The sequence below is a fragment of the Microtus ochrogaster genome, linkage group LG4 (genome assembly GCF_000317375.1).
Source record: "Microtus ochrogaster isolate Prairie Vole_2 linkage group LG4, MicOch1.0, whole genome shotgun sequence".
In the NCBI taxonomy this organism is placed as follows: domain Eukaryota; kingdom Metazoa; phylum Chordata; class Mammalia; order Rodentia; family Cricetidae; genus Microtus; species Microtus ochrogaster.
In genome coordinates this window covers 49,484,288-49,511,224 of record NC_022030.1, presented here as the reverse complement: position 1 = coordinate 49,511,224, position 26,937 = coordinate 49,484,288, and the positions used below count along the sequence as shown (strand labels likewise).

Here is a 26,937-nt window from a genome sequence, read left to right as displayed (position 1 = left end):
AAAAGGAGTAAGTCCTCCTTTTATGTTGTATTCCCGGTGTGGTAGTCAGTTTTTAATGGTCAACTTGTCACAACCTTAGAACTACCTGAAAAGAGAGCCTCAAATGAAAGATTACTAGGATAAGCTTGACCCATGACTGTGTCTATGTAGAATTGTCTTATTCATTGGAGTGGGAAAACACAGTACACTGTGGCGGCATTATTCCCTAGGCACAGAGTACCCAACTATGTAAGACAGGAGAAAACTAGATGAGAGCAAGGAAACACAGATCTACTTGTGTATTCTTGCTCTGTGTTCGTAACTGCAGATGCAACACTTTGACTTCTCCACAGCACTGTGGAAATGTCCAAAATTAACTTTTTCTTGCCTGAGCTGTTTTGTATCGAGCTGTTGTGTTACAGCAACAGAAATAAATCTAGAACAGCTGAGTAAGTTTTTAGTAACAAAAACTGACTAAGATGGTTTTTTAAAAAGCAAAATACAGCTTATCTATTAGATGTTATGATGCTATGTTATAAACTAAGAAATGTTTAAGGTACATCAGAGGGTCAAACCAGTACACGGACAGCTCTAGCAATGAAATGTCACAAGGACATTTAGTTTAGGTATTTACTAATTTACTTATACCTAAACCTGTAGGTATTGGTAACTCTACAGTAATAACACATTTTTTTTTATTTTTTTATTTTTTTATTTTTTTTGCTAAAGCATCAGAATGAAAGTCTGCCAAGTGTGTTTGGCTAATGTCTGTGATCCAGCACTTGGGAGGTTGAATCAAGTAGACTTGTTGTGGTTTGAGGCCAACTTTGTCTGCATAAGAAATTCCAGGCCACTCAGGACGGACTACAGAGTGAGAGTGTGTCTCAGAAAACAAACGGAGTGAAAAAGAACAGAAGCAAACATTACCCTGAAAGCCACCACGGCAATTTGACAGCCAAATCATCTACTTGATCAGATCCTATGAACCTTCAAGATAAAGCATCGCAGGATGTTTGCGTGAGATAGATGGGAACTCAAATCTTCAGGCTGCAGAAGCCCCAGAGTTCTTTCTCATACACTGTGCACTTCTATGTTCATGGCAAGGAGTCAGAAAAACAACATGAAATTTTCCAAGCAATTAGAGAAGAAGAACAACAGCCCTTGCGTGTCAGCAGCCCACTTGGGAATGCAGTGAAGGATGAGGTACAGATTCCCAAGTGGGCCAATCCCAGACACAAGCTGCATCATTACCTCCCATCTGCCACCTTGCCAATGTGCACTTGCTGTCACAGAAGATATTAGGTGAGAAGAGAGGAATAGCTCAGAATTTCTCTCAACAGGAACCCTAAATCACCGAGTACTGAGAGGCATAGTAGAGACATACTTCAATGGAAAGTGAATGACATATCTGTTTTCCATTTTTTGCCATAATTGTATTTTATATTTTTAATTAGAACACATGCATCTAAAAGAAACAGATGTGACTCCTGGAGTGGACGCCTCCTTGGCCAGGCATGGCCTCCTGGGTTGGCGGAGGGCAGGAAAAGCCAGCCAAGCAGATCTGAAAGCGCTGAGCAAGCAGCAGCTTGCAGGGATGGTCTGGCCAGGTCTGTTGGCCTCAGCATGGAGTAGACCCAGGCATCACAGATGTCTGCATTGCAAACCGCACATCTCCCCTTCAGTGAGTCTGTTTGAGCTTCTCCACCTCATCTTGCAGAAGTGTAGAACTTGCACAGGAACCTGCTCATGAGTTGCTTGGTAACCTAAGGCATCATCACTTCCAGTTGTTTTATCGCTGGGAGGGATAGGATCTTTGAGAATGCACCTCTCATCTGTTGGGCAACAGCTTGGGATTTCATTCCAAAAGGCAACTTCAGACCCCAGTGAGTGCCTCTGAGTTTGGCAGCCCTCTGAGTCAAGTTGAAAAGGCTCAGTTAAGCATATCAGGGAGGCATTGCAGTCTTCTGCATATTTTCCTAGTCTTATGACATTCACCACAGTTTTCCCAGCAAAACCTTCCTGGCCGCGATGCTGAAGCAAACCAAACCAGATGGATTTGGGAATATTTGCATTTATATAATGATTTATCTTGGAGGATAAGCGCCCCAGTCTAAAGATAGAATTTCCATACAATTGTTTTCACTTATCAGAAAGGTAATGTGGTGTGAAACCTTTTAGTTCATCTACATTTTAACTATGACCCATTACAGGATATCACATGCAGACTTTTCCACATGAGGCATCATGAGGACACTCAGAAAGTACTGGATTCTAGGGCATTTCAGATTGTGGTTTTTCCAATAAGGAATGTTTGACCTGCAAAGACACGTTCTGGCCTAGAAATCTGAAATTCAAAGGCTGCATGTTTGTTTGAGATCTGCTTTAGAAAGTATACAAGCATGGGAGAAAAAAAAATTGGATGTAGCCAAAGGAATTCAAACAATGCCACTTTTTACTCTTTGCTGGTTGGCTTATTGTCAACTTGAAGCAATCTAGTCATTTGGGAAGAGGAATCCTCAACTGAGAAAATGGCTATGTCATGTTAGACTGTAGACAAGATTCAAGGAGCATTTCCTTGGTTAATGATTAACGTGGAAGTGTACAGCCCACTGTAGTTTGTGCCACCCCTGGGCTAGTAGTCCTGGAAAAAAGCAGGTTGAGCAAGCCAAAGGAAGCAATCCAGTAAACTGCGATAATTCAAGGTCTCTGCCTTCAGTCCCTGCTTCCAGATTACCTTCTTAAGCTCAGGCACTGACTTTCTTTCGATTGTGACCTGAATGTATAAGTCAAAACCTTTCTTCCCCACATTGCTTTTGGTCATGGTGTTTATCCTAACGATAAAAATCAAAATACCACAGACTCCCCATACTTCAATTTAACTCACAGAAAGTGAGTATCTTCCTGATCTTTCTTTGTCTGTACAAATTGGATGTTTCATGTCACTGAAACCATGAAAGCAACTTTCTAAAATGAGAACTCAGAATTTTAATGTATGTACTTTAAATCCCTTTAAAGCCTTCTAATAAAAATATATTGATTAAGAAGTAAAGCAGACTTAAAGTCCAAGGGAAGCAGTGAGCCCTGCTGTCCTAATCACATGGCTAGTTAAATGACATCGAATGCCAATGAAAGTGATTTAAACTAATTTGGAAATAATCTTTTGAAAACTGGCTCAAAATGTCAGAGACTGAAATTTTAGCGGAGTTCTGCAAAAAAAAGGAGGAAAAACCTGGCCAAACACACCTAAGATGGATGTCACATTTAAACTGCTGTGATTGCAGTAAAAGATGAGTATCTGGTGTCATAAAATGCTTAAATTGTCAGCAGTAAGTCAGAAAGTTATAATGGATGCTGGAGTCTCTACAGACTATAGCAGGAACTTCGTGGATCTTGAAGTTAGAACTATTTCACCCGCAGAAAGCTCTTGGTTTTCATCCACTCACATACACCCATTATTACCGTTATCATCACCACTGCAATTACTTCATCATATGCAAAACAAAAACCAAGTCAGGATATTTTAATAAATAAGTTTAACTTTGTTTGCCATTGTCCTCTGAGTCCACTGTTAACAAGAAAATGTCTCTAGGGACTGGAGACACAGTTAGTCAGTAAAGCACTTGTCACACAAGCTTGGGGACCTCAGCACTTAGATGAAAAGCCAGAGGATCAGAAAGAACATTCCCATGTCACACCAGCATGGAGAAGTCAGGGGTAGGATCCCTAGGGCTCATCAGATGAATCAGTGAACTCCAGCTTCAGTGAGAGACCCTGCCTCAAAAAATCAAATAAAGGGGAGAGTGTTTGAGGAAGACACTGATGTCAGCCTCTGAGCTCTACATACAGATGCACACACAGAGACACAGACACACACAAACACACACAACCACACACACACACACACACACACACACACACACACACACACACACACTACCATGTCTTCAAAAGAGAAAGAAAAGAAAACACTTCTGATGATTTGCCAAGTAATTTCCCCTCATGTAGCAGTTCAGGATGAAAACATCTGACCTTTTCCAGCAATATACTCAAGTGAATCAATACCTTTCACACCTAGAAATGCTTCTGCTAAGTGGAAAGGATAAAGTGTTTCTAAAATAGAATTTCTTTGAGGAAAAAAAATGAGTCTTCTGTCTTTTCACCGTATAGCACAACTGAAGGGGAAAGATGAAACCCTATACTTGGTCATAGAAGTCAGTATGTCTCAAAACCTGTTCTACATATTCAGCCAATCCAGCCTTTAGCCTACACAATACATTTAATGAGCAGTTCTATAGCATCAGCAATATTTCATAACAGGAACAATATGACCCTCTTAACCTGTCTCTGTGTAGTTGCATGTGCTAAGATCTGGTTTCCCATCAGGTCCTATATAAAGCTTCTTTCAGGCCTAGTAAGTCAAGCATGGCATCAGTTATGAGAAATGATTAGTGCATTGAGAAAATGTGCCTGCTGCATAGTGATGGATTCTGACACAAGAATGACACCAGCTGATTGTGGGACTCGAATCAGTTATCCCAACTCAAGCTTCTGCCCATCCTAGGACTGCATTGGGTTATCAAAGATAACCCACAGATTCAAATTTCTAGATTCTTAAATTAGGCTGTATTCTTCTTAACTCTGTGTCAATGGGTGAACAAGTGTACACTGTCTCTGAACCAGAACAGACCCATGTTACATAGTCCAGTACCGACATCCTATCCACAAAAGAACCAGGAGGGTCTCAGGTTTGACAATAAGTTATTTTAGGTCACCTAGAACTTTAACCAGAAACACACACACACACACACACACACACACACACACACACTCACACACACACACCGTTTTACAAATGGAGAGAGTAAAATACAGAAAGGTTAACGTTATTTGGAAAGTGGGAGGCTGGGCTTCAAACTCAATCCTTGCAAAGAGTCTCAGAGTTTGATGTCTGATTTCCACTCAACTCAGACAAGTCAACAAAACATAAGCAAGTAAAATTATAGAAAAATTTGGCTAGGCCACAGCACCTGGCTATATTGGTCAGCATTACTCTAGACATTCATGTGAAGGCATTTTTCTGGGCAATATTATCATTTACATCAGCAGATTACAGTAGGGTACATGATTCTCTCTGATGTGAAGGCCAGACTCCACATGGGAGAAACTTGAAGAGCCCACAACCGACTATCTCGAGAAGATGAGAGAATTCTACTAATGGATAAGTCTGGTGCTGAAACAGAAACAGCACTCATTCCCTGAGCAACCCTGCTGCAACCCCAGTCCCATAAACTTGGGACAGTTTGTGGCAAGTGTGAGACATTTGTGTGCATATGACTTAGTTATCTAAGTCACTGGGGCCACACCTCAAGGCAATGTCCATTTCTGCTTCTGGCCTTAGCTCTCTCCTGCTTTCAGATCCAAGAGGCATGAAGGAATCTCTGGCATGAGTTGTAGCTAGTCACTGTAAACTGTGCCATGCTTTCCCAACTCTAGGGACTGATACAGTGGGCAAAATCAACCTCTGCTCCCTACACTGTTTCTGTCAGGCATTTTTTTTCAGGATGATAAGAAAAGTATAAAAATCTCCTGGTTTCCTGGTATACTCCTGTTTCCCTTCCATTGCCCTGTTATCCAAGGCTAACCCTTCATCCCCAGGCCCACATCAACACATTTAAGACTTACATGCTGATTTTTTCAGCCCACATACCTTGCCTATCTCCATCCTTCGTTTCTCTGTAAATAATCTGGTGCTACTGCTATCTGTTTAGAGATTTTCATATCTTCCATGCTGCATGCCACAGATAAAAACGTTCTGCATGATCGCCAAGGTTGACTGTACAGATCATTGATGACACCTGCCAATCACCACTGTGTCCTGCACTCACTCTCTTGTTTTATCTTTCTGTTTCTCCCACACGTCTAGACCTTTGCTGCCTTTGGATCTCTGTACATCCTCTTCCTTGGCCTAGATTATTTCCCTGTTCCCTGCCACCAAGCTTCCAGAACTATCTATGCTTGCGTATTTCTGGCACTAGCTAACAGGTATATTTCCAGGAACCTCCTATGCACCCATGCCTGACAGTGATGTTCTGTCACCCCAGCCTTTTCTTCAAGCATTTATTCTCCTCAAAATGATAGCAATCAGTGGTTTATTATACATCACTCCATTCTCTTTTTCTATTGAAAGCTCCACAAAACCAGTACACTTTGTACCTACATTTTAAAAGGCTAAATAAGGACATAGGATAGAGTAAGTAGACTATGTACACTCCATGAGAAAAACCTGTAAATAGATGAACTAATAGATGATGTGATTTGTTCATTTATCATTTTTATGACCTTCTTCATGCAAATCATTCATCACTTTTATTTTCCCTGTGTACAACAGGGAAAGCAACCTGGTAGTGTCTTATCTGGGATGTTGCCAAGAATAAACATTTTATTTGAAAGCAGCACTAGAATAGTGTGCTTTGTTCTCTATGCTTAACTAAGGAGTCCCCTTTCCCTGTCTACATGATTATGCATTGGAGGAAGGGCAAGGCCATGCTCTTAGCACTACGTAAGAAGGATGAAAAATCTTGATTCTGTCATTAACTGGCTCTGAAACTAAGACTGGGGGATTTAATAACCCACTCTCCCAATGTTTCTTTGATGAAGATGACAAGCAACTCTCTGTATCCTATATTTTGAGATTCGGCAGTTTTTATAAGAACAAAGGAATGGTTAACACCTTCAACAGAGAATTTGTTATTCACACCACACACATGAAAGCAGAGACAAAAGCTACCTGTGTGTCCACTTTCCATTCAAGTAATTCTAGCACGCTGTTTTGGGGACAAAGTCTTCAACATAAAAGGATTTGAAGTAACATATGCAGACCTGAAATTACCTCGGTCATGCAGAAAAGGGCGTGGTCTTTTTTTTAAGAAAGTGAATCTTTTTGAATGAGTGAAGAAAAGAGCTCCCAAGATCTTGAGTAATGAAATGTTTGAAAGAAACTGGGTCTATGTCCGGAGAGTCCTCAACACACATATCTTCAGCCAATGTTACGAAACTACATTTACCTGCTCAAAAGAATTCCAGCTGAGCAAACTAGTTCTCTGGCTGCCTTCTAAGTCATTACACATAATTTGCCTTCTTTACCTGAACTGTCTTTTTGAAATGCCAGAGGGAATATTATTTACAGGACTTCAACTATCAAAGAACACCACTGGGTATGAAGCCGGGAGAGGTCGCAGAGCTGGTTTCCAAGGGAACAAATTCACTCTCAGAATGTTTGCTATGACCATAGTGATTTCATCTGCATGTAGCCTTCTATAACAAAGCTCTTTTTCATGTACCATTTCATTTTCCATCTTGATATCTGCAAGACACTGGATTTTCTCTTTTACAATTTAAAAGCAAAATCAAAAACAAGAAGAACAACAATGCCCTGGCCTTTGGTGGGGTGGGAAGGTCTATGGTTTAAATAAATCAACTTATTTGTCTGAACTTCTGTCATCAGTATACTATCAAGGCAGTGCCTCCTACTGGCCTGCCTTCGTCCCAACAGGAGCAATACCCGGAGAGCAATCACCAACTCCTTTCTCTTTCACCTTGCAAACAGCAGGCCCTAGGACTCTCAACAGCCAAACTTTCTCATTTAGCATAATATTTTCAAGGCTCATGGGATTTGTAACAAGTACTTATCTTCCATGTCTTTTATGGCCAAACAGTATTCCATTTTTTTATGGTTATATGACTTTTTACCTACTTATCAATGTTGGCTATCTATAAAGACCAAATAAAAGCAGTTTTGCCAAAAGCTTTGACCTAGAGCACTGCATGGTCACCACATTTAGTGAGTACACCATGTGCACATTTTCCCCTATTCATGGCATGCCGTGGGAGTGTGGTTTCACAAAGTCAGTGGGTTGACCACTAAAAGCCTTCTCCATGTGAGAAACACAAGCAGACTGTGCACAGAAGGAAAAAAAAACTCTGCTTGGGTTCCACAGTAGCTATGGCTTCACAATCCTTGGTGCTACTGAGGGAACAAGAGAATCATAATGTGTTTGCCAGCTTGATTCTCTGCATAGTTACAAAGTCTAATTTCTCCCCACAGCCTTCCTCGGCAACCTTGAAACATGTGACCATAGCATGAGTTTGAAATGTACAGAAAGAACCACATACAGGGGCTGGAGAGATGGCTCAGAGGTTAAGAGCACTGGCTCCTCTTCCAGAGGTCCTAAGTTCAATTCCCAGCAAAGACATGGTGGCTCACAACCATCTGTACTGAGATCTGGCATTGTATACATGATAAATAAATCTTAAAAAAAAAAGACCACATCCACGGAACACGTTTTAAAAAAACATTACAAAATGGAAACCTCTAAGATGTTCTAGCCCCATTTTTTTACGAAATAAGGACGATGCAGCCTCCAAGGAGGTAGGCTTTGGAGCAGCGGAAATGAAAGAGGAATGTATTCAGAGCAGAAGCTCTGGGGTTTTCCCATTGTGCTACAAGAAAAAGATGGATCTGGAGGCAATTTAACAAGTTTAAATTACAACCAGGAAAGTAATAAGCATTGCCTCCTGAGATGCTCAACCAACTGGGAACAGTCTGACAAAAAAAAAAAAATCCTGTGTATTCCACTTTTTCCCCCCAACTAAATCCATGTAGCACTTAGCATTTAGGAGATAATATGTGGATCTATGAATCTTCAAGCAAGGTGAAGGAACCTGGAATTACTAAAATGATAGCCTGAGCTGTAAAAGCTCTCCCCCATCATGTACATCAGTGATGCAGGGGTTCAGTGTACACTTGGATAATTCAACGGGATGTTGACAAGAGGGTGTGCAAGCAAGATATGTGGGCATATTCAGAGGTATAAATTCCATAAACGTATTTACTGTTGTACACTTGGTTGAGTATGTGTACAGTTAAGCCATACCGCTACTGCCTGCACTTGTCTTCACAGTCAGAGTAAGGAAGTTTATTTAGCTATTCTTTAACTGTTTAGTATCTTAACACAAGGAACTTTTAAATTTTGTTTTTCCATGTCATGTACAGAGCTAAGCAAGCTTTCTGGCAGCATTCCCCCATCAAATGAGAATCAGGGATCTTCTCAGCTTATGGCTCCATCTTCCTTGAGATTACTGGAGTCCTTCCTATTAGGATGCCATGGAGGAAAAAGAAGACAAAACAGCATACACGTTGAATAGGTTGTGTGGATCAGGAATTCACCACCTCTGCCCACACTTCACTGGCTGTGTGCAAACACATGGGACGTTCACCTACCTAGGACTAGTAAATGCTATCTAGCTCAGAGCCCGGGGAGACTGGGAAAGGATTGTGTGACTCTTGCATCCTTTGACTGCTGAGATCCAACATTCCTGCTTTCTGCTCTGTAGAATGAACGTAGGAATGGTAACTAAATATTACCCCTCCTACATGTTTCCCACACCCCAAAGCCGAGCAAAGCACAGAGTGTTGAAAATCACAGAGATTGCTAGCTTATGTCCAAAGCCTGGCACAGAACACCCACCAGCACATAAAACATTTTTTTTCTTGATGGTGAGTCAAAAATGTCAACAAAAGCACCAGAAGACAGTATTGCTATGATGAGTATGGCAGTCAGAGAGAAAAGACATGGCACAGACTATAGGTATGTTTCTTTTTCCTATTCCAGTGACCAGACCTTCTCAGCCTTGGCACTGTAGACATCTGGGGGCCAAACCATCCCTTCTTGCAGTATCACTAGGCTCTACCCACCAGATGCCATTAGCACTCCCCCAAGTGTAAGAACCAAAAATGTCCTCAGAAAGTTTCAGATGGTTTCTGGTAGATTAACATGCACCTCAACCCCATGCCCTGAGGACCACTGCCCTACATCATGAAAAATTGTGACTATCACAGGCCACTGTTCGATTGGGAAAAGCCTTCAGGCCAGAAACAATGTCGGTCTGTAGGTCAATCTATCTCCATCTCTACCTGAGTCAGATTATGAATCTTTCTATCTGTCTCCCTTTCTCTACCATTCCTCCCTCACACTCTGCCTCAGTCTCTTTCTGTTTTTCAGAAAGTGTGAGCAAGATCCACAACCACTATTCTTTGGTGTTGTCATCCAGTCTCCCTAATGCTGTTTCTTCTGCTGCATGCAGACTTCCCTCAAAAGTGCTGGTCTGTTGAGGGAGTTTTACATCCTTCTTAGCCAGTGACATGTAGGGCTCGGTCTGCAGCAGCCCTGCTTTCCCGAGGATGTCATCATTATAGGATGTTTACAGCTGGTAAGTTCCTAAACAGTCTTTTAACAAAAGGTAATAGATTGGGAGATCCAGATCTAAGTCCCCCACATTTAAAATCCCCTTAGCGGTGGAAGGTGAAGATGGTAAGAAGATCTACACTTTGCAAGCCTCATTCCACAAAACTGCCTCCAGAGGTAACTTCCCTTTAAACTCCATCAGCTAGAAAAGGTCTCTCAGCCTTGATCCCAACAGGAGCCTCCCTTTAACTAACTGCTGCATTTCAGCCATGCAAATGCTCCCGGATACAAGTGTTTCAAGCAGAGATGCGCAGAAAGGTTCACTTATCGCCCTCATTGCTAAACTGGAGGTTTTTTTTTTTTTGACAAGAAAACCATTCAAAGTCCGACAGTCAATTTATATTAAAAAGAGTGAATTTACCCCCAGAAAGCAACACCTAGGTCACCCAAGCCTCAGAAGGGCATCCCATGTACAAGGCAGTGAGGACTGGGAGACTTCTTTTGATGTAAGTTTAATCCTAAAACCTTTTAGTAAACCTAGAAAGTAAATGAGAATAAACACTACATATCTGCTCTTGTGTCTCAGGTCATTAATGTTGGTGATAGGTAATTTTTGCAAACATCCTGCAAAATGGGTATTTATATCATAATTGTAAGGATGATGCCCTGGGGCTCAGAGGAATGAATGATTTTTGCAATACAGTTTTATGAATACAGAGCCAGATTTGAGTCCAAACCCTCTCCCCCCTTTATTCTGAAGCCCAGCAGCTTTTGCTTTTTCCCTCCAGGCAATACACAGCACTATAGAAAATTCATTGACTTCATATTCTATCTTGGCAATCACAGGTACTTCTCCACACCCAAACCGAAAGGTCACTATGGTAATAAGAACTTTAATTTTTATTTCATTTCCTGGCATCTCTCCTCAGCTGCAGAACATACTGAATTCTGGTAACAAAACTGAATCAAACTCCAGCTATTTGGTGGGCTTTTATTTATTAGTGTTTCGGTGTATTGATGATCTATAGGAATGTATTATTACAAGTCACATTCTTAGCAACATTACTGGTCTCTCTTCCCACATCAATTAGTTGGTGCCATCGCTTTAAAGGAGTAGAGCTAACCAAATGGAAGATTCCTATTGTGAGGTGGGTGACTGCCTGGTCTAATGAGGAAGGCAGCTGCCTTGGAGAGCAGCACCCATGGTCGCTGCTGTGGTGTTCACTTTCATTACAATGAGAACCTACCCTGATGCCCAGCATGCTCAGGTAACCAAGGCAACCTATCAGCAACATCACTGGCACAAATTAGAGCAAAGGAGCTCTGACTGGTTCCAAACAGAAACTGAAGGAAAAGAAACCTTTCTAAAGGACGCTTCACATTGATCTTAAAGTAGCCCCTGCCAGTGCTGTGTCTGTTCAGGATCATTGCCAGAACCAAGCACAGGTTTCTTATTGATGGCTTTTAAAAGGAGTTAAAGGTAATATGTTTGAATCGTGGTGACAACTAAACCGGAGAGTCACAGCTCTGAGTGACTCTGAGAGTCATAAAGGGCTTGACAAGGAATCATTTGGATGCCAGCCTTGCTGGCCACTCAGCCTAGCCGTGTCAGTGCTAGTCAAGTGAGTGTAAGTGGCCCTGCCCCAAAATCTAAGTGGACAGCTCCTAAGGAACAACATGGAAGGATGTCTCCTGGCCTCTGCATCCATATTCATGCTCAAACACATATACACACATAAGACATACACAAAACAGTCATTGTGGGATATTTCTGGGCAAGAAACCTGTGGGTCTCACAGGCAAGTGCATGGGTTTATTTGAAGTTAGTGACTAGGAGGTTGGAAGGACATGGCGTGCATCATGTTTCACATTGCTGTGATGAAAGGACCTCACAAAAGCGACAGTAGTTCATGCTTTGAGGACATCCTGTTCATCAGAACCAAGAAGGTAGGACAACAGGGGACTGCCGTGGCTGGTTATACTGCACCTACAACCAGGAACAGAGGGAAGTCTGGGGTTCAGCTCACTTTCTCCTTTTTATTCAGTCTTAAAGCCCAACCCATAGGATGGTGCCACCCACAGTGTTGGTTTTCTCACAATTAACCCAATCTAGACACTCCCCCAGAGCTGTGACCAGAGTTGTCTCCTGGGAAAGCCTAGATCCCGTCAGGTTGACAAGGTCAACCATCTCAGACATCAAGCTTCCTAACCCATGTTTGACTATTTCTGGGGATGGAATTTGCTTTGTGTCGTTGGCACTTAGGTCAGTTTCTGGCATGGGGACGATTCTTGTGGTGTTGGTGGAACTCCACTAGTAAAACAATGCCAACCACAGCTGATAGGCTACATTTCTTGAGTCTGACAAAATGAAGCATGTGGTCTCACAGTTCAAGAGGCTAGATATCCAGATATCTAACATCAAGATGGCTCTGAACCATCTATAACTTCAGTTACAGACCATCCAATGCCCTCTTCTGGCTCCCTGACATAGATACACACATATACACACTAAGGCACACATGCACACACATATACACACTAAGGCACACATGCACACACATATACACACTAAGGTACACATGCACACACATATACACACTAAGGCACACACACACTAAGGCACACATACACATAAAATCTACATTTGAAAGGAAGCAACATTTTCCTTTTTAAGAAAGGAGGATGATATTTTCATTCAAGGAGCAATGATGCCCAGTCTTGGAGAAAATAAATACTGATCTTTCTCTGTCCCAGAATTAGTCATCATGAAGGTGCGTTGACAAGAGGGCTAGTTCTCTAAGGTACAGAGGAGCACCTTCACATCCGGGGCACATTCTCCCCAGCAGTCTCAAGCCAGGGAGGCCAGAAGGCCCCATTATCTTTCTAACCCTTGGACCTAGTTTTCTTAATGTTTAGCTTCTTTCTTTCTAGAGACACGATGACCTGATTCATGTCCCCTTGGTGGGAACGGCTCCTTTTGAAGGTATCCTGAGGTTCAGGTGGCTCAAAGTCAACTAAAAGAATGAAAGGCTAGGTAAGGACATATTCTTACATTCAAGGGTAAAAGGCTAAGACACAGACATGGCAGTTTCCGTCATCAAAGCATCACAGCCAATGACTGTGAGGACAGCAGCACTCTGACACAGACATGGCAGTTTCTGTCGTCAAAGCATCACAGCCAATGACTGTGAGGACAGCAGCACTCTCTTCTCCAGGAATGGCAGCAAGAAAGCCAAACACCTTCAAAATACGCCCCGCTGTCTTCGTGTCACAGGGGAACAAAGGGAACAGTTCATATCACAAGACTGTCTTTGGAGTTGTACAGTTCATTACAAACAAGTATGAAAAAATCAAGCATTTGCTTTTGCTGTGTGTTCTCAGGCTCCTTCCCTGAGAACTCACAGGATCTAGGATTCGTATTCCCCTCCTCATGCTGAGGACTGGACACGGGGCTTCACACATAGGAACACTGTGCCACTGAGCGACAACCCAAGCCCATCATGTTTACTAATACTCAGGGTACCAAAACTTTGAAGAAAGTTTCTAACTAGAAATTTTTAATCTGTCTCTAATATATACTATTCTGAATTTATATGAATTCGATTTTGGATTCAGGTTAGGAATTAATCGAGGCCTCATTATGTAATTAAATGTTTAATTGGAAGCATGAATTAACATATTAAACAGAGGCATATAATTTTATGAGACAAATTCTTTCATCTCAATAAGGAAATTCACCATGGCAACAAACTGTCTGACCCATCCAATTAAGTAAGTAGTTCAAAATGACTTTTTCAAATTGCTGAAAATTGAGGCCATTATTAAACATACATATCATAATGTATGCACCGCACAACTGAAATTTTTGGAAAGCACTAAAGCCAAAAAACAGAGGAAGGGAATTTAAAATGTCATTTTAAAAGTACACAAAGAAGAAAGATCAAAGCTGATCTCTCAAAGGATAAAGTGCCAACATTTTTACTGTAGCCCAGGATATCTGTGTGCTTTAATATTTTTCTCCTTGGTAACATAAGGAAATGATTCAGTGAATGTTTAACGGTTTCTGGTAATTGTGGTAAAAGTGGGTCTGGCTCACCACTTTCTACTAGAAAGAAACCTCGGGAACCACGTGTATAAATGAGTATCTTCAGGATCTGTCCAGCTAGCTACCTCAGAAGCTGAACCCATGTTGAATTCTTCACCGCGTTTTCTAATTACACCTTCAGCTGATGACAGGCACTCTTTATAATAAGTATTCTTTACCGCTCCAGCAGGCACACCTAAAGGCAACTTTCGGGGCCTCGGTTCAATAACCGGAAGTAACATTTCAGACAGCAGCCTGCATAAATTAGAACCAGAGAAGGCGCAAACACTATTCAGTAGGTGGCACTCTTCCCTAGGCCAGGATGCTCCCGCTTCTGTGAGACTGGAATGTTCTCTGTCTGGCAATCACGTTTATTAATTTCTTTTACAAAATTCTGCGTCCTAAATTATCATCAACTGCCTACCCTCAAATGAATCACCTGGCTTCTTCCTGAGCTACACCTGGCAGGCTGAACGCCAGTGTTCAGGGTGACACGCGAGAGCACACAGCAGTTTGACTTCACACCAGCTTCACAAAGATTTCGGTAAGGGTAGTGTTACAGGAGACATGAAGGCAAATTAGTTCTCCATACCTGTTAAAGATGATCCAATTGATTTGACCTCTTCCACGGCTGTTGACATTATCCAATGAAGTAATTTAAAATTCTTTTAAGTAGCAAATCAGTGGGTTCCTCATCCTTGGCATTTTTCACATTGAGGACTACGGGGAAGCAAGGTCTATGAATTCGGTGTCTTTAGCAGTATACCTGGCCTCCACCTATATAATGCCAGTTAACACCTGCCTAGTATGACAAGCGAAAATACATCTAGACACTACTAGAGATCACAAGCGATCTTTGTATATAACGAAGATTCCTGCTTTTCGCTATCGAGGATTGAACTATGTTATTCGTGTACTTTCAATAACGGTGCTGGCTCCCTATCAGAAGCTTGAAGTTAGTGCATGTACATTATAGAAAAGTTTGAAACGAGTGAAAGCATAATAAGAAATAAAATCAGCCACCAGTAATTGCTCCAGATTATAACTGGTGTCATTTTTACTGTATCACTTTAAGTTTTTTTTTTTTCTCTTCATAAGGATGTGTCTAGAGTTTTGTAATACTATCTGACTTATTAACATCTCAGAGAGACGTGGAGTACTAACTTGTGAAAAGATCCTTTTAGCTCTAAATATATCCTGTGTTATTACTTTAACGATTTTATAGTATTCCTTCAAGTGACACATCACACATTTTAAAAACCAATTTCTTATGTCAAGGCTTTTAATGTACATGACTTTTGCTCTGCTGTTGGAATAAACCCCCACAAGAGGGAATTTGGAGTACTAAACCATTTTGTGTGGGCCTCAATAGAAGAGGAACGAGAGAGAGAAAGAGAGAGAGAGAGAGAGAGAGAGAGAGAGAGAGAGAGAGAACAAAGAAGAAAAACAAAGGTAGAAAGGAAGAAAGAACAAAGGGGAGGAGAAGAAAGAGGCAGAAACTAGAAGCAGGAAAAAGTGGAGGAACACACAGGTGAGGGAGGAGGAAGGATCGAGAAGGGAGGGGAGGGCTTTGCTCAGAGGAAGCTGGCCTTGACTGGCACCTCCAGGGTTTCCTTTTAGCTCAGGCTTTGCTGGCTCACGTGGTTTCCCTTCCCACAAAAATAATTTTGCCCTTCCCCACCATTCAGAGAGCATACACTTCAAATTATTTTCTCCTGTTGAATTCTTCCTGTGATTAACGCACATTAGTGAAACAGTTATGCAAAATGAAAACAATTGAGACACCTTGAAAACATTATGTGCAGTGAAAAAAACCAAGCACAAAGGACCATTTACTCGCACAATTCCTTTTTATGGAACACCCAGAATAGACAAATACGTGGAGACAGAAGGTAGATTAGTGGTTGCCAGGGGCTGTGGTCAGAGTAGATGGAAAAAGACTGCTTGAATGCCATGAGGTTTCCTGGAGGGTGATGAGGAGGATGGGTAGGAAAGGGTAGTGGCAGTGTGGCACAATGATGGATGTACTAAATGCCACTGGGCAGTATTCTCTTTGCTGGTTAAATTGGTAAATCTTATAGAATGTATGAAAAAGGTCAGGAGTAGAAAACAGTAATAGAAACATTATGGTATTTGAGTTGAAAGAATTAAAAGAAATCAAAAGAAGAGTGGGAAACATAATAGACAATATTTTACTTAGTATCTTGCCAGGTGACTTTTCCTCCTACTCCCCAGATGTTGTAAGACAGACCCAGGTAGTGAAGTTCAAGGATAGGCCACTACTGAAAGCTGGAAATAGAATTTGCTTCTGGATCCAAAAGTCTGGAGCCGGGGATGGACTCCAGGTTAACCAGGTGGACGGACCCTTTGATGGTTGCCTCAGGATGTATTAGCCTCTTGTGTTATCAAGACAGGGAGTCTGCAAAGTCATGAAGGAGAGAAAAGGCCCTATATCACCTGCCTGGCGGAAACTGCTCATCTCAGAAAAGGTTGAACTAATCAGAAAATACATCCTCCAGCCCCAATGATGATGATGGTGGTGAGGATGGGGAGGACAATGATGATGACAATGATGATGACAATGATGATGGCTCTCCTTCCGGAAAGACCGTGGTAAAGTGTCACCATAAAGTACAAGCTGTGTGACACACAAATTTATACCCAACGAGACTGCCATGTTACAAAGGTGTCAGCCCTTTCTGAGGGCTACCTGAAGCCAAACACCATACCAAATTGCAGGCAGGCAAGCTTTCATTCATGATCATTGTTCCAGCCAACAGCTAATGGCTGATACGAGAGATCCTGGGACAGCGACAGGCAGCTAAACACTATACACTAATTACAAGAATCCTAGGGCTGTAGTGAGATTCGTCTCCAGCATGTCTGCAAATCCAAAGTGGTGCTGACACTTGGAGGTATGGATGTTTATACTAGGGACTGATGCAATGTGTGGAATCATCTCATTGAGTCAGGAAGGATGCTCAAAAGAGTGTGTAGAGCCTGGAGCAGAATGAACTGTTTCAGGAAAGAAGGGTTGATGAGTGAAACACGGAACTCAAAATTATCAGCAACACGTCTGCTTTCTTCTTGTTGGTTAGTGAATAGAATGGCAACACAAAGACTAGTCAGTATTGTCGCATGCAATTTCTAAGACAGCCCTCAATAGCCTCACCTCTCTAAACCTATGGTCTATGGCCTCCCCATGAACCTGGGCTGAACATGCTGTGACTTGCTTTCAGTAGCTTATTCCCAAGTCCTGGTTCTACCCACAGATCTGTTTCCTGTCCATCTGTCCCTCTATTACTTTTTCCCTTAATTTCTAGAATGTAAGACAGTTACAATGCTGTGCCCAACCTCAGGAAGACATTCCTGGGGCAAGGAACTGAGAAAAGCCCTGGCCCGAGGCCAAAAAGAAACGAAATGATCAGGCCACCAACCTCTAAACATCCAAATCCTGCCAATAACCACTGGTGTCCTTGGCAGGGGACTTACTGTCAGGTGAGTTTGTATTGGAGACCACTGCCCCAGTCAACAGCTTTCAGCAACTTCAAGAGTGACCCTGAGGCAGACTGCCAGCTCAGCCACACCGGATTTCTGAGTCTCGGAAGCTGAGACAGCCTGGCTGTTCGTTCTATGATGTCATTGATTCTAGTGTAACTCTTCTATAGCAACAGGAAACAATAGAGCTAGGTTTGTTGATGCCCTGATGGTTATTAAATAAAAATATGATTGTAGACATGTAATTGTCTTCCCTTTTAGACTTAGCTACGTAATCATGCCGCCAAGTAAATCACCCACTTGTGAAAATAGTTTCTTCAGTCTTCCTATGTGAGTTTGGGACAATAGATAATGGACTGTTTACCCTCCATTAAAAAAAAATCAATGAAGGATTGGCACTTTCGCCCTTTGATTTAGATCTACTGGCTGGTAATGCGGGAGCCTCAGGGACACACATTGACAAGGGAAGCTATTAGAGCTATTCAATTCCCAGACGAAACTCAGCAAAGAATTTCCTCAGAGTTCTTCACTCCCCTCTAACCCCAAACTCTATGCCGCAGCAAAGGAGAACGCAGTAGCAGGCAGGAAGGCAATGGGGAAAAGAAGATATGGGGAACATCAAGCTGCAGGTTCCTATGCCCCTCAGCAACATCCATCATAACCCTCACAGCAAACATGTTTCTGGTGAAGAAATGAGCCATCAACGAAAGCCTATGTAGCAGGAAACTTCAACTCCCTCAAAGCAAATGGGTATTTTCGACAACATTACTTTACTTCACCCCAACAGAGAAGAAAATACAAAAGAGGGGGAGCAAGTCCCTTTTTAAAATTTTTTATACATTTAAGAGCTTTATTAGATTAAGTTCATGCTCCTTTCCCTTCCATCACAAAATCTCTGCACAAGTCATTAATTTCAAGGAAAATAAGATGTGCAAGGCGATGCCCTTTGCCTATTCATCCCAAGTAGCTGCTCCATTTAATACATTTGAGAGAACGCCAGGAACAAAGGAGCGGAGGAAACAGCGTGAAAGCTGTCAAATACGCTATGCAGATTTGTGTGGCTAAGTAGCTTAATTGGGACTGGTGTGCTTCAATAAAAAGAACCTGAGGTCCTGGCTAGGAAAACAAAGTGCCTTCACTTCTGCTTTTATCATCCCTTGCCATAAAAAAACATAGCCTATTCTTCACGGTAAAGATGACATCCACCTCTCACCAGAGAACTAATATTTAATACCAACTCAATTTCAAATCAAGGACACTGAGTCCTGCCCGATGTTTCCAATGAAATATTAATGGTTTAAACAAAGCATTTCCTGAACCTAGACAAGAGAAATGAATAAAGGGTGAGACATGTATAAGACTTCAGGAACGAAATCCATCCTCCCACGCTGGTAGTCTCAAAAATAATAATAAACTAAGTAACGTTAAAAGCAGACCAACTTCATTATGTAGGGGCAGACAGGGTAAGTGTGCTCAGGGCAAATGTATCTGCCTTAATTATGTAGATAATGCAAGCTCCATAAGCCAATGCCAAGAGTTTTGCTTTCCATAGGAAAGCACTTTGGCTGATTTACAAATATGGACACATCAAGACGATTGAAAGCTGTAGTAGATAAATTTCCCATTGTTCATCTTGAGAAACTGGAAGAGACTTTGCTGGGACACAAGTATCCTCATCAATTTCTCTACCTAGAACAGGCAAAGTGTCTGCCTTCTAAAGGTGCATGTCTTAAGAAGATGAGATGTAAGCAAAGGGTGTGACTTCTCCACACATTGAGCAACCCCGTTCTGGAGAAAGCAGGCTACATGAGAGGAGGCCTCAGAGACTAAATGGTGGCAAAAGGTCCCTGTTTCATCCCAGAACCCCTGATGAAGGGGGTATATGTGCCAGGTAGAAAGGCTTGTGTAGCTAGCACACTAGGTGTGTTTAAACTTTAGTCCATGGAATTTTTCTCCTCTACCTGTTCATCACCAAGGGCTGACTGCAACCCTTGGTTCTTCAACACTGATTTCAGAAACTGCTTGTAGAATTTCCCACACAGCCTCTTACACTCACTAGAACATTCAACTGGATCATCATTCAACCAAGACTGCAAAACGCACTAGACACAGTGCCACCGATGATCCGATGTTCTCATGGTCACTGGGTGGCACATATGTACAGACTTCATTCTCATCTGTTACTTGAGCAGACGGTGTCACTGTCTCCCAGTGTCCACTCTCTCCCCGTGCTTCCTCAGAATATCTGATTGCATTTCATAGTTCAAGTTTGTGAGGACTAGCAGCCCCAGTACTATGCCCAGCTTCGCCACATCTCAGTTGGGAATATCCCTTCCTCTAGGCCAAAATGATTTGTTCTGATCTAGGTGAGGGGTGTGATTGGATAGTAGGTCTGAACCTCGGGTGTCTTTGTTGGAAATTTGAGAGATGGAGTACAGGAAGTGAGAAAGGGGCAAAGGGGAGATGCTGGAAATGGTAAAGAAGAAGAAAAATATATAAACTAGAAATGAAAGGCCACAGAAAATAAAATAATACAATAAAAGAAAAATACAGTTTCCTTCAACCAAGCATTCTGACTGAATGCATGATAGTCACATTTTTATCTGTATGTGTGTATATGAAAATGTATCTGTGTATGTATCTCTGTGAGTGTGTGTGCATGTGCATTTGTGCATGTGTGTGTTTGTGTGTCTGTGTGTGCATATGTGTGCATGCGTGTTTGTACATATGTGTATGTGAGAATGTGTGTGTGTGCGCACACTTGTGCACATGTGCGTGTGTGCCTCTGTGTATCTGTGTGTGCATGTGTGTGTGTGTGTTTAAGAGTGAGTGCTCATAAAGAAATCACAGGTGAGAACTTCATGTGTATTTCACAGTTTCTACCTTAGTTTTTGAGGCAGGGTCTCTTACCTAGAGGTCACAAACTCAGCTATGCTGACTAAACCAGCAAGCTCCCAAGATCTTCTTGTCTCTGCCTGTCCAGCACAGACATTATGAGCTTACACCACCATGACCCCCAGCTTTTACACGGGTGCTGGAAATCCAAACTCAGAGCTTCATGTTTTGTTCCTCATAACTTCACCCACTCAGCCATCACCCCAACTTCAATACACAAATTCCTTCTCTTGTTTTATTATCACTGTCAAAGCACTCAGCCATGTTTACGAAAACGGAAAAACAAAGGAAACAGCGTCCCCAATGACATTTTCTTTACAATGATACCAGAATCATTAGTAAATCCAATGCTGATGGTAAAAAACAGCCCTGCAGACTAATTAACTAAATGAATAATTATAGTTTATAAATACAGTGAAAATGTATTTTCTTTCTTAAATACAATCTACATATTTCCATATTTTAAATGACATGATTTGGGCATTTTTCTTTCAGGAACATATAATATTACTTGATGAACAACTATAATAACTTTCTGTCTTAATCTCCCCAAACCATGAAAAAGTTGTTCCTAGAATAAGGCCAAGGCTCTTATCTTCAAATAAAGAGTTGATGACCAACTATGGCTGTAGAAACCAGTTCTCACTTGTCAATAAATCTTAGTGTGTACACAAGACACATTTCCTTTTAAGACCTCCACATCCATACAGTTTGTTCTGTAGAGAAGAACAGTGTCTCTGAAGCATTGGTCCAGACACCGAGAGAGCTCAGTGCCAATGCTGCTTTAACTCCCATTTGTTAGCAATGCCACTGAGTCTCACCCACTGTCTAGGACTTCGTCCTAGATCTAACTATCTGACATAGCACTTTACTGTCTCCTAAAACAACAGCAGGCAATTATGAATGAGCTTAGCATGCTCTTGTACAAAACCAAAAAGCATCTTTCATCTTCCTCAGACAGAAATATGGGACCATCATCTCCAAAATACACACCATACACCTAACAGGTGCATAATAGGATCACACAGTTGAGAAGAAAATATATGTTTTTATCAGTAACCATTTTATCTTCAAACATAATACAAGTTCAACATTCCTAATGTTTACTGTACAGGTTGACACTACAGCCTTGGCAGTCCACCTGACCAATGGACGTTGTCAAACATGGAGCTAAAAGTAGCCTAAGATCTACAGTGGAATAGAGGGGGTACCCAAGCCACATGACCATGCAGAGTATTACAGTTTACATCTGTCCACAGCACAGTCTACTATTTCCTGGTATGGAAATTCAGATTTCTGAATGATACAGTCTGGTTTTAACAAAGACCAGATGAGATTTCTACAAGTAAATGATAAATTTGAGGATTTTTTTTAATTTGTATAGTAGTCTGCCTGCATGTACATATGTGTACACTGCGCATGCCTGGTGCCTGTAGAGACCAGAAGAGGCTATTGGATCCCCTGCAACTGGAGTTAAAAGGATTATGAGCTGCGATGTGAATGTTGAAATGTGAATTCAGGTCCTCTGGAAGAGTAATTATGGTTCTTTCAATGCCAAGCCATTTCTCTAACTTCCTATTTATAAAATATATACAGACACAAACAATAACAAAATAGTGATGTAGATACTTTTCTGCTCACATTCAATCAGTTTTATTCCTTATTATGGGTTGAAGAGTGGTGACCCAAAGTTATCTGAGAAGAACTCAGCAGAAGAGTAGTGAAGCTACCAAGGCCATGAGAAACCTGATTCTGTGTCCACTATCATTTGGGAAAGGCCTTGCCTCAATCTTGATATAAACCCAGAAGAAACACAGACTCTCTTTCTGTCTTTCTCTTTTTTCCTTTTATTAAAAATGGAATTTTTCTCATATAATACTTCCTCATTACAGGTTCCTCTCACTCCACTCCTCCCAGATCCTTCCTACCTTCCCTCCCATCCAGATCCTCCCTATTGAACAGTCTTTTATAGGATAATAATAAAATAATAATAATAAACTAGAATATAAAGTAACATAATAAGAAGAAACAAAAACTAACACATCAAAATTGGACAAAACAAACAAACAAAAGGAAAAGAGCCCAAGAGAAACCCACAAGAATCAGAGACTCATTCATCCATACTCAGGAATTCCATGAAAATATGAATCTCAAAGCCGTAATATATACAAAAGGATCTGAAGGATTAAAAGAGAAAAAAATACATATATAAATAAAATAAAACTTAAAATAATAAGATAAAATTTACAAGAAAAAATGGGAAGAGCCCTGACACAATATTATGAGATAAAGAATCTCCAAAAAAAAAAAAAAAACCATCGAATTCATTTTCTGTTGTTCATTTACTGCTGCGCATGTAGCCTACTCTTAAGAGTAGTTTGCTGCCCCAGTGAGACTCCTTTGGAGGAAACTAAATTTATATTTGGAAGTGGTTATCAATTGGGCGTTGCTTCTGGGATAGGGATGGGGACATGTGTTCACTTCTCCTTATAAATCTAGGAGCCCATGTGATGCAGAACTGCGCATGCCCTGAGCATGCCTTCTCGGACTCTGTGAGTTCGTGTATGTCAATCATGTAGACTCTGAGGCCTTGTTTTTTTGGTGTCCTCCGTTCCCTCTGGCTCTTTCACGTTTTCTGCCTCCTTTTCCCCAGGGTTCCCTGAGCCCCAATAAGAGAGAACTGATTGACATATCCCTTTTAGGGCTGAGTGTTACAAGTTCCCTCATTCTGCATATGTGGCTGTGGGTCTCAGTATTTGTTCCCATCTGCCGCAAGAGAAAGCTTCACTGGTGATAGCTGAGCAAGGCACTGATCTATGAGTATAGCAGAATGTCATTAGGAGTCATTTTTTATTGTTATGGTTTGTTATTGCTTTACAATACTAGTATTTTGTCTTACCCTAGATCCCAGGGCTATCTAATCTCAGGTTCTTGGTCACCCAAGCAGTGCCAGGGATTGGTCCCATCTCACGCAGTAGGTCTTCAGTCACATCAGATATTGCTCTGTTACTGCCACAGGCTTTGTACCACCATTGCGCTTGCAGCCAGGACACCACTGTCGATCAAAGGGTTTGGAGTGGGTCGGTGTTTATGGTTCTCCTTTGGCAGAGTCCCTTCCTATACCAAAGACACTAAAATGTAGGAGTGAAGGCTCTATGTAGGCAGCAGCTCAATGTCTCCATGTCCAACGAGTCGTGTAGGTGTCTTCAGCAATGGGGCCTTGCCATCAGATTGTGGAGAGCAACAGCCTAGGTTGTTTATGAATTTCCATGGGAAATATATATATATATATATATATATATATATATACAGCAATTACATATAATCCAATCTTGGTACTGGAAGCTTCGTTTGGCAGCAAGAGGTGCCCAGTTGGGGCTCTGTCTCCTCATTATTTAGTGATTTCAATTATGCTTCATACACGTAATATTTTAGGAAGCTTCTGCTGTGTTAAGTTTCCATACTATGCCTCAGGTGGTCCTGAATTTTAGCTGTATTTACTCTCTTGTCCTCCTTCCCCCACCCCCTCTCCACTCGATACCCCTGTTCCAGCCCCCCACCCACACTTAACTATCTATTCATCTTCCCTTTGCTAGGAAGATTCGTCCCACCCCCACATCAGTCTCTTACTCTGCATCTAACCTCAGTGCTTGTACAGACTGCAGCTTGGTTATCGTTGACGTAACAGCTAATGTCCTTGCAGAAGTGAATACATAACATTATTTGTCTTTCTCAGCCTTGGTTACCTTATTCAATATTTTTTTTAGTTCTATTCATTCACCTGTGAATTTCATGAGTTCATTTTTTAAAAGATGAGTAATATCCCATTATGTAAATGTACCAAATTTACTATATCCATTCTTCTATTGAGGGACACCTTAGTTATTTCCAGTTTCTAGCTGTTATGCATAGAGCAGCAATGGACATGGCTGAGCAAGTGTCTCTGTGGTAGGATGACCTTTGGTTATGCCAAAGGGTGATATATTCCTCGATTTCTGTGGTTATGTTTCCCTATTCATTTCTTTTTTTTAATTTTGGTATTCTCTTTCCACCTTTTTGTTAGTTTGGATAAGGGTTTATCAAGCATACTGATTTCTCAAAGAACCAATTCATTGTTTCATTAATTCTTTATATTGTTTCATTGTTGTTGTTTCTATTTTATTGATTTCATCCATGAGTTTGATTATTTCTTGCTGTCTACTCCTTTAAGTGTAATTTCTTCTTTTTTGATCTAGAGCTTCATGTATGCTGTTAATTACTTGTATAAGCTCTCTGCAAAGTTTTATATAGTCACTTAGTGTCAGGAACTTGCCTCTTAGAACACCATCAGTACTTCCCATAAGTTTGGGTATGTTGTGTATTCATTTGCACTTAATCCTAGAAAGTCTTTTGTTTCTTTCTTAATTTATGTCTTGACCCATTTTTCAATGAGTTGTTCAATTTCAATGAGTTTGAAAACTTTCTATTGTTTCTGTTATTATTTATATTCAGTTTTAATTCCTGGCGGTCTGATAGGATCCAAATTGCCATTGCTTGTAGCTGTTGAAACTTGCTTTGTGGACAAGTATGTGGTCAATTTTAAAGAAAGTTCATAAGTTTCTGAAAAGAAGATATTTTGTGTTTGTGAAATATTGTGTAAATATCTAATAGGTCCATTTGGTTTATAATGTTAGTTAGCTTCAGAATTTCTCTGTTTAGCTTTTGTCTGGATGACCTGTCTATTGGCAGCAGTGGGGTATTGAAGTCTCCCACTATTAGTGTGTGGGATCAGTGTGTGACTTAAGCTATAATATATGAACTTGGGTGCCCTTGTATTTGGTGCATAGATGTTAAGAATTTCAATATCCTCTTGAAGGACTTTTCCTTTGGTGAGTATGCAGTCTTCTTCCCTATCTCTTCTGATTAGTTTTGGATTGACATCTCTTTTGTTGGGTATTAAAATGGCTACATGAACTTGATTCTTCGATACATTTGCCTGGAATATCTTTTTCCATCCTTTACCCTGAGGTGATCTCTATCTTTGAGGTTAGTATGTGTTTCTTGGATGTAGCAGGAGGATGAATCCTGTTTCTCATATCCATTTTGTTAGTCTTTATCTTCTTTATTGCGGGGTTTAGTCTGTTGATGACGAGAAGTATCAATGAGCAGTTTTTGTTGATTTTTTTTGCTGTAGTGGTGTTTGTGCTGTTTTATTTTTGTTTTTGATTGTATCGTGTGTACGTGCGTGCATGTGTGTGTGTGTGTATGTGTGTGCACTTCCTCTCTTTTAGCTTGTTGGTCTGGGGATATTTATTTCTTGGGTTTTCTTGAGTGTGGTTAGTCTCTTCAGGCTGCAGTTTTTCCTTCTAGCCCCTTCTATAGTACTGAATTTATAGAAAGATATTGTTTAAATTTGGCTTTTATCATGGAATGTCTTATTTTCACAATCTATTGTGATTAAGTGTTTCATTGGGTATAGTAGTCTGGGCTGGAATCTGTGGTCTCTTGAGTCTATACAACAAGGACCAGGCTCTTTTGAATTTTTGAGTCTCCTTTCAGAAGTCAGGTTTTATTGCCTTTATATGTTACTTGATCTTTTTGTCTTGTGGCTTTTAAAATTCTTTCTCTGTGTTGGGTGTTTAGTGTTTTATTAGTGCCAAGAGGATTTTGTTTTCTGGTCAGTCTATTTGATATTCTGTATGATTCTTGTACCTTGATAGGCATCTCCTTTAGGTTAGGAAAATTTTCTTCTATGATTTTATTGAAAATATTTTCTGTGTCTTTGACCTGGGTTTTGCCTCCTTCCTCTATTCCTATTATTTTTATGTTTTGTCTTTTCATAATGTCTCAGATTTCCTGGATCTTTTGTGCCAGGATGTTTTCATATTTAACATTTTGTTCAACTAAAGTATCCATTGTTTCTATTTTGTATTTATTGCCTGAGATTCTTTCTTCCATCTTTTGTATTCTATTGGTGAGGCTTGCCTCTGAGGTTCCTGTTTGACTTCCTAAAGTTTTCATTTCTAAATGAAATGTGTGGTAGTTTGAGTAGAAATGATCCTTCAGGCCCATAGGGAGTGGCACTATTAGGAGGGATGGCCTTGTTGGAGGAAATGTGTCTCATTCTCTTTCTGTTACCTGCAGATCCAGAGGTAGAACTCTCAGCTCCTTCTCCAGCACCATGTCTGCCGCATACTACCACGCTTTCCATCATGACAAGGATAGATTAAACCTCTGAACTGTAAACCAACCCCAGTT

General features: G+C 41.0%; 1 protein-coding gene across 2 annotated transcripts in view; it reads right to left on the bottom strand.

Annotated features, from left to right (window-relative positions):
• The window catches only part of Pid1 (phosphotyrosine interaction domain containing 1), a 229,421-nt gene that overhangs the window by 69,722 nt on the left and 132,762 nt on the right, over positions 1–26,937 (bottom strand). The gene's annotated exons all lie outside the window — the stretch shown is intronic.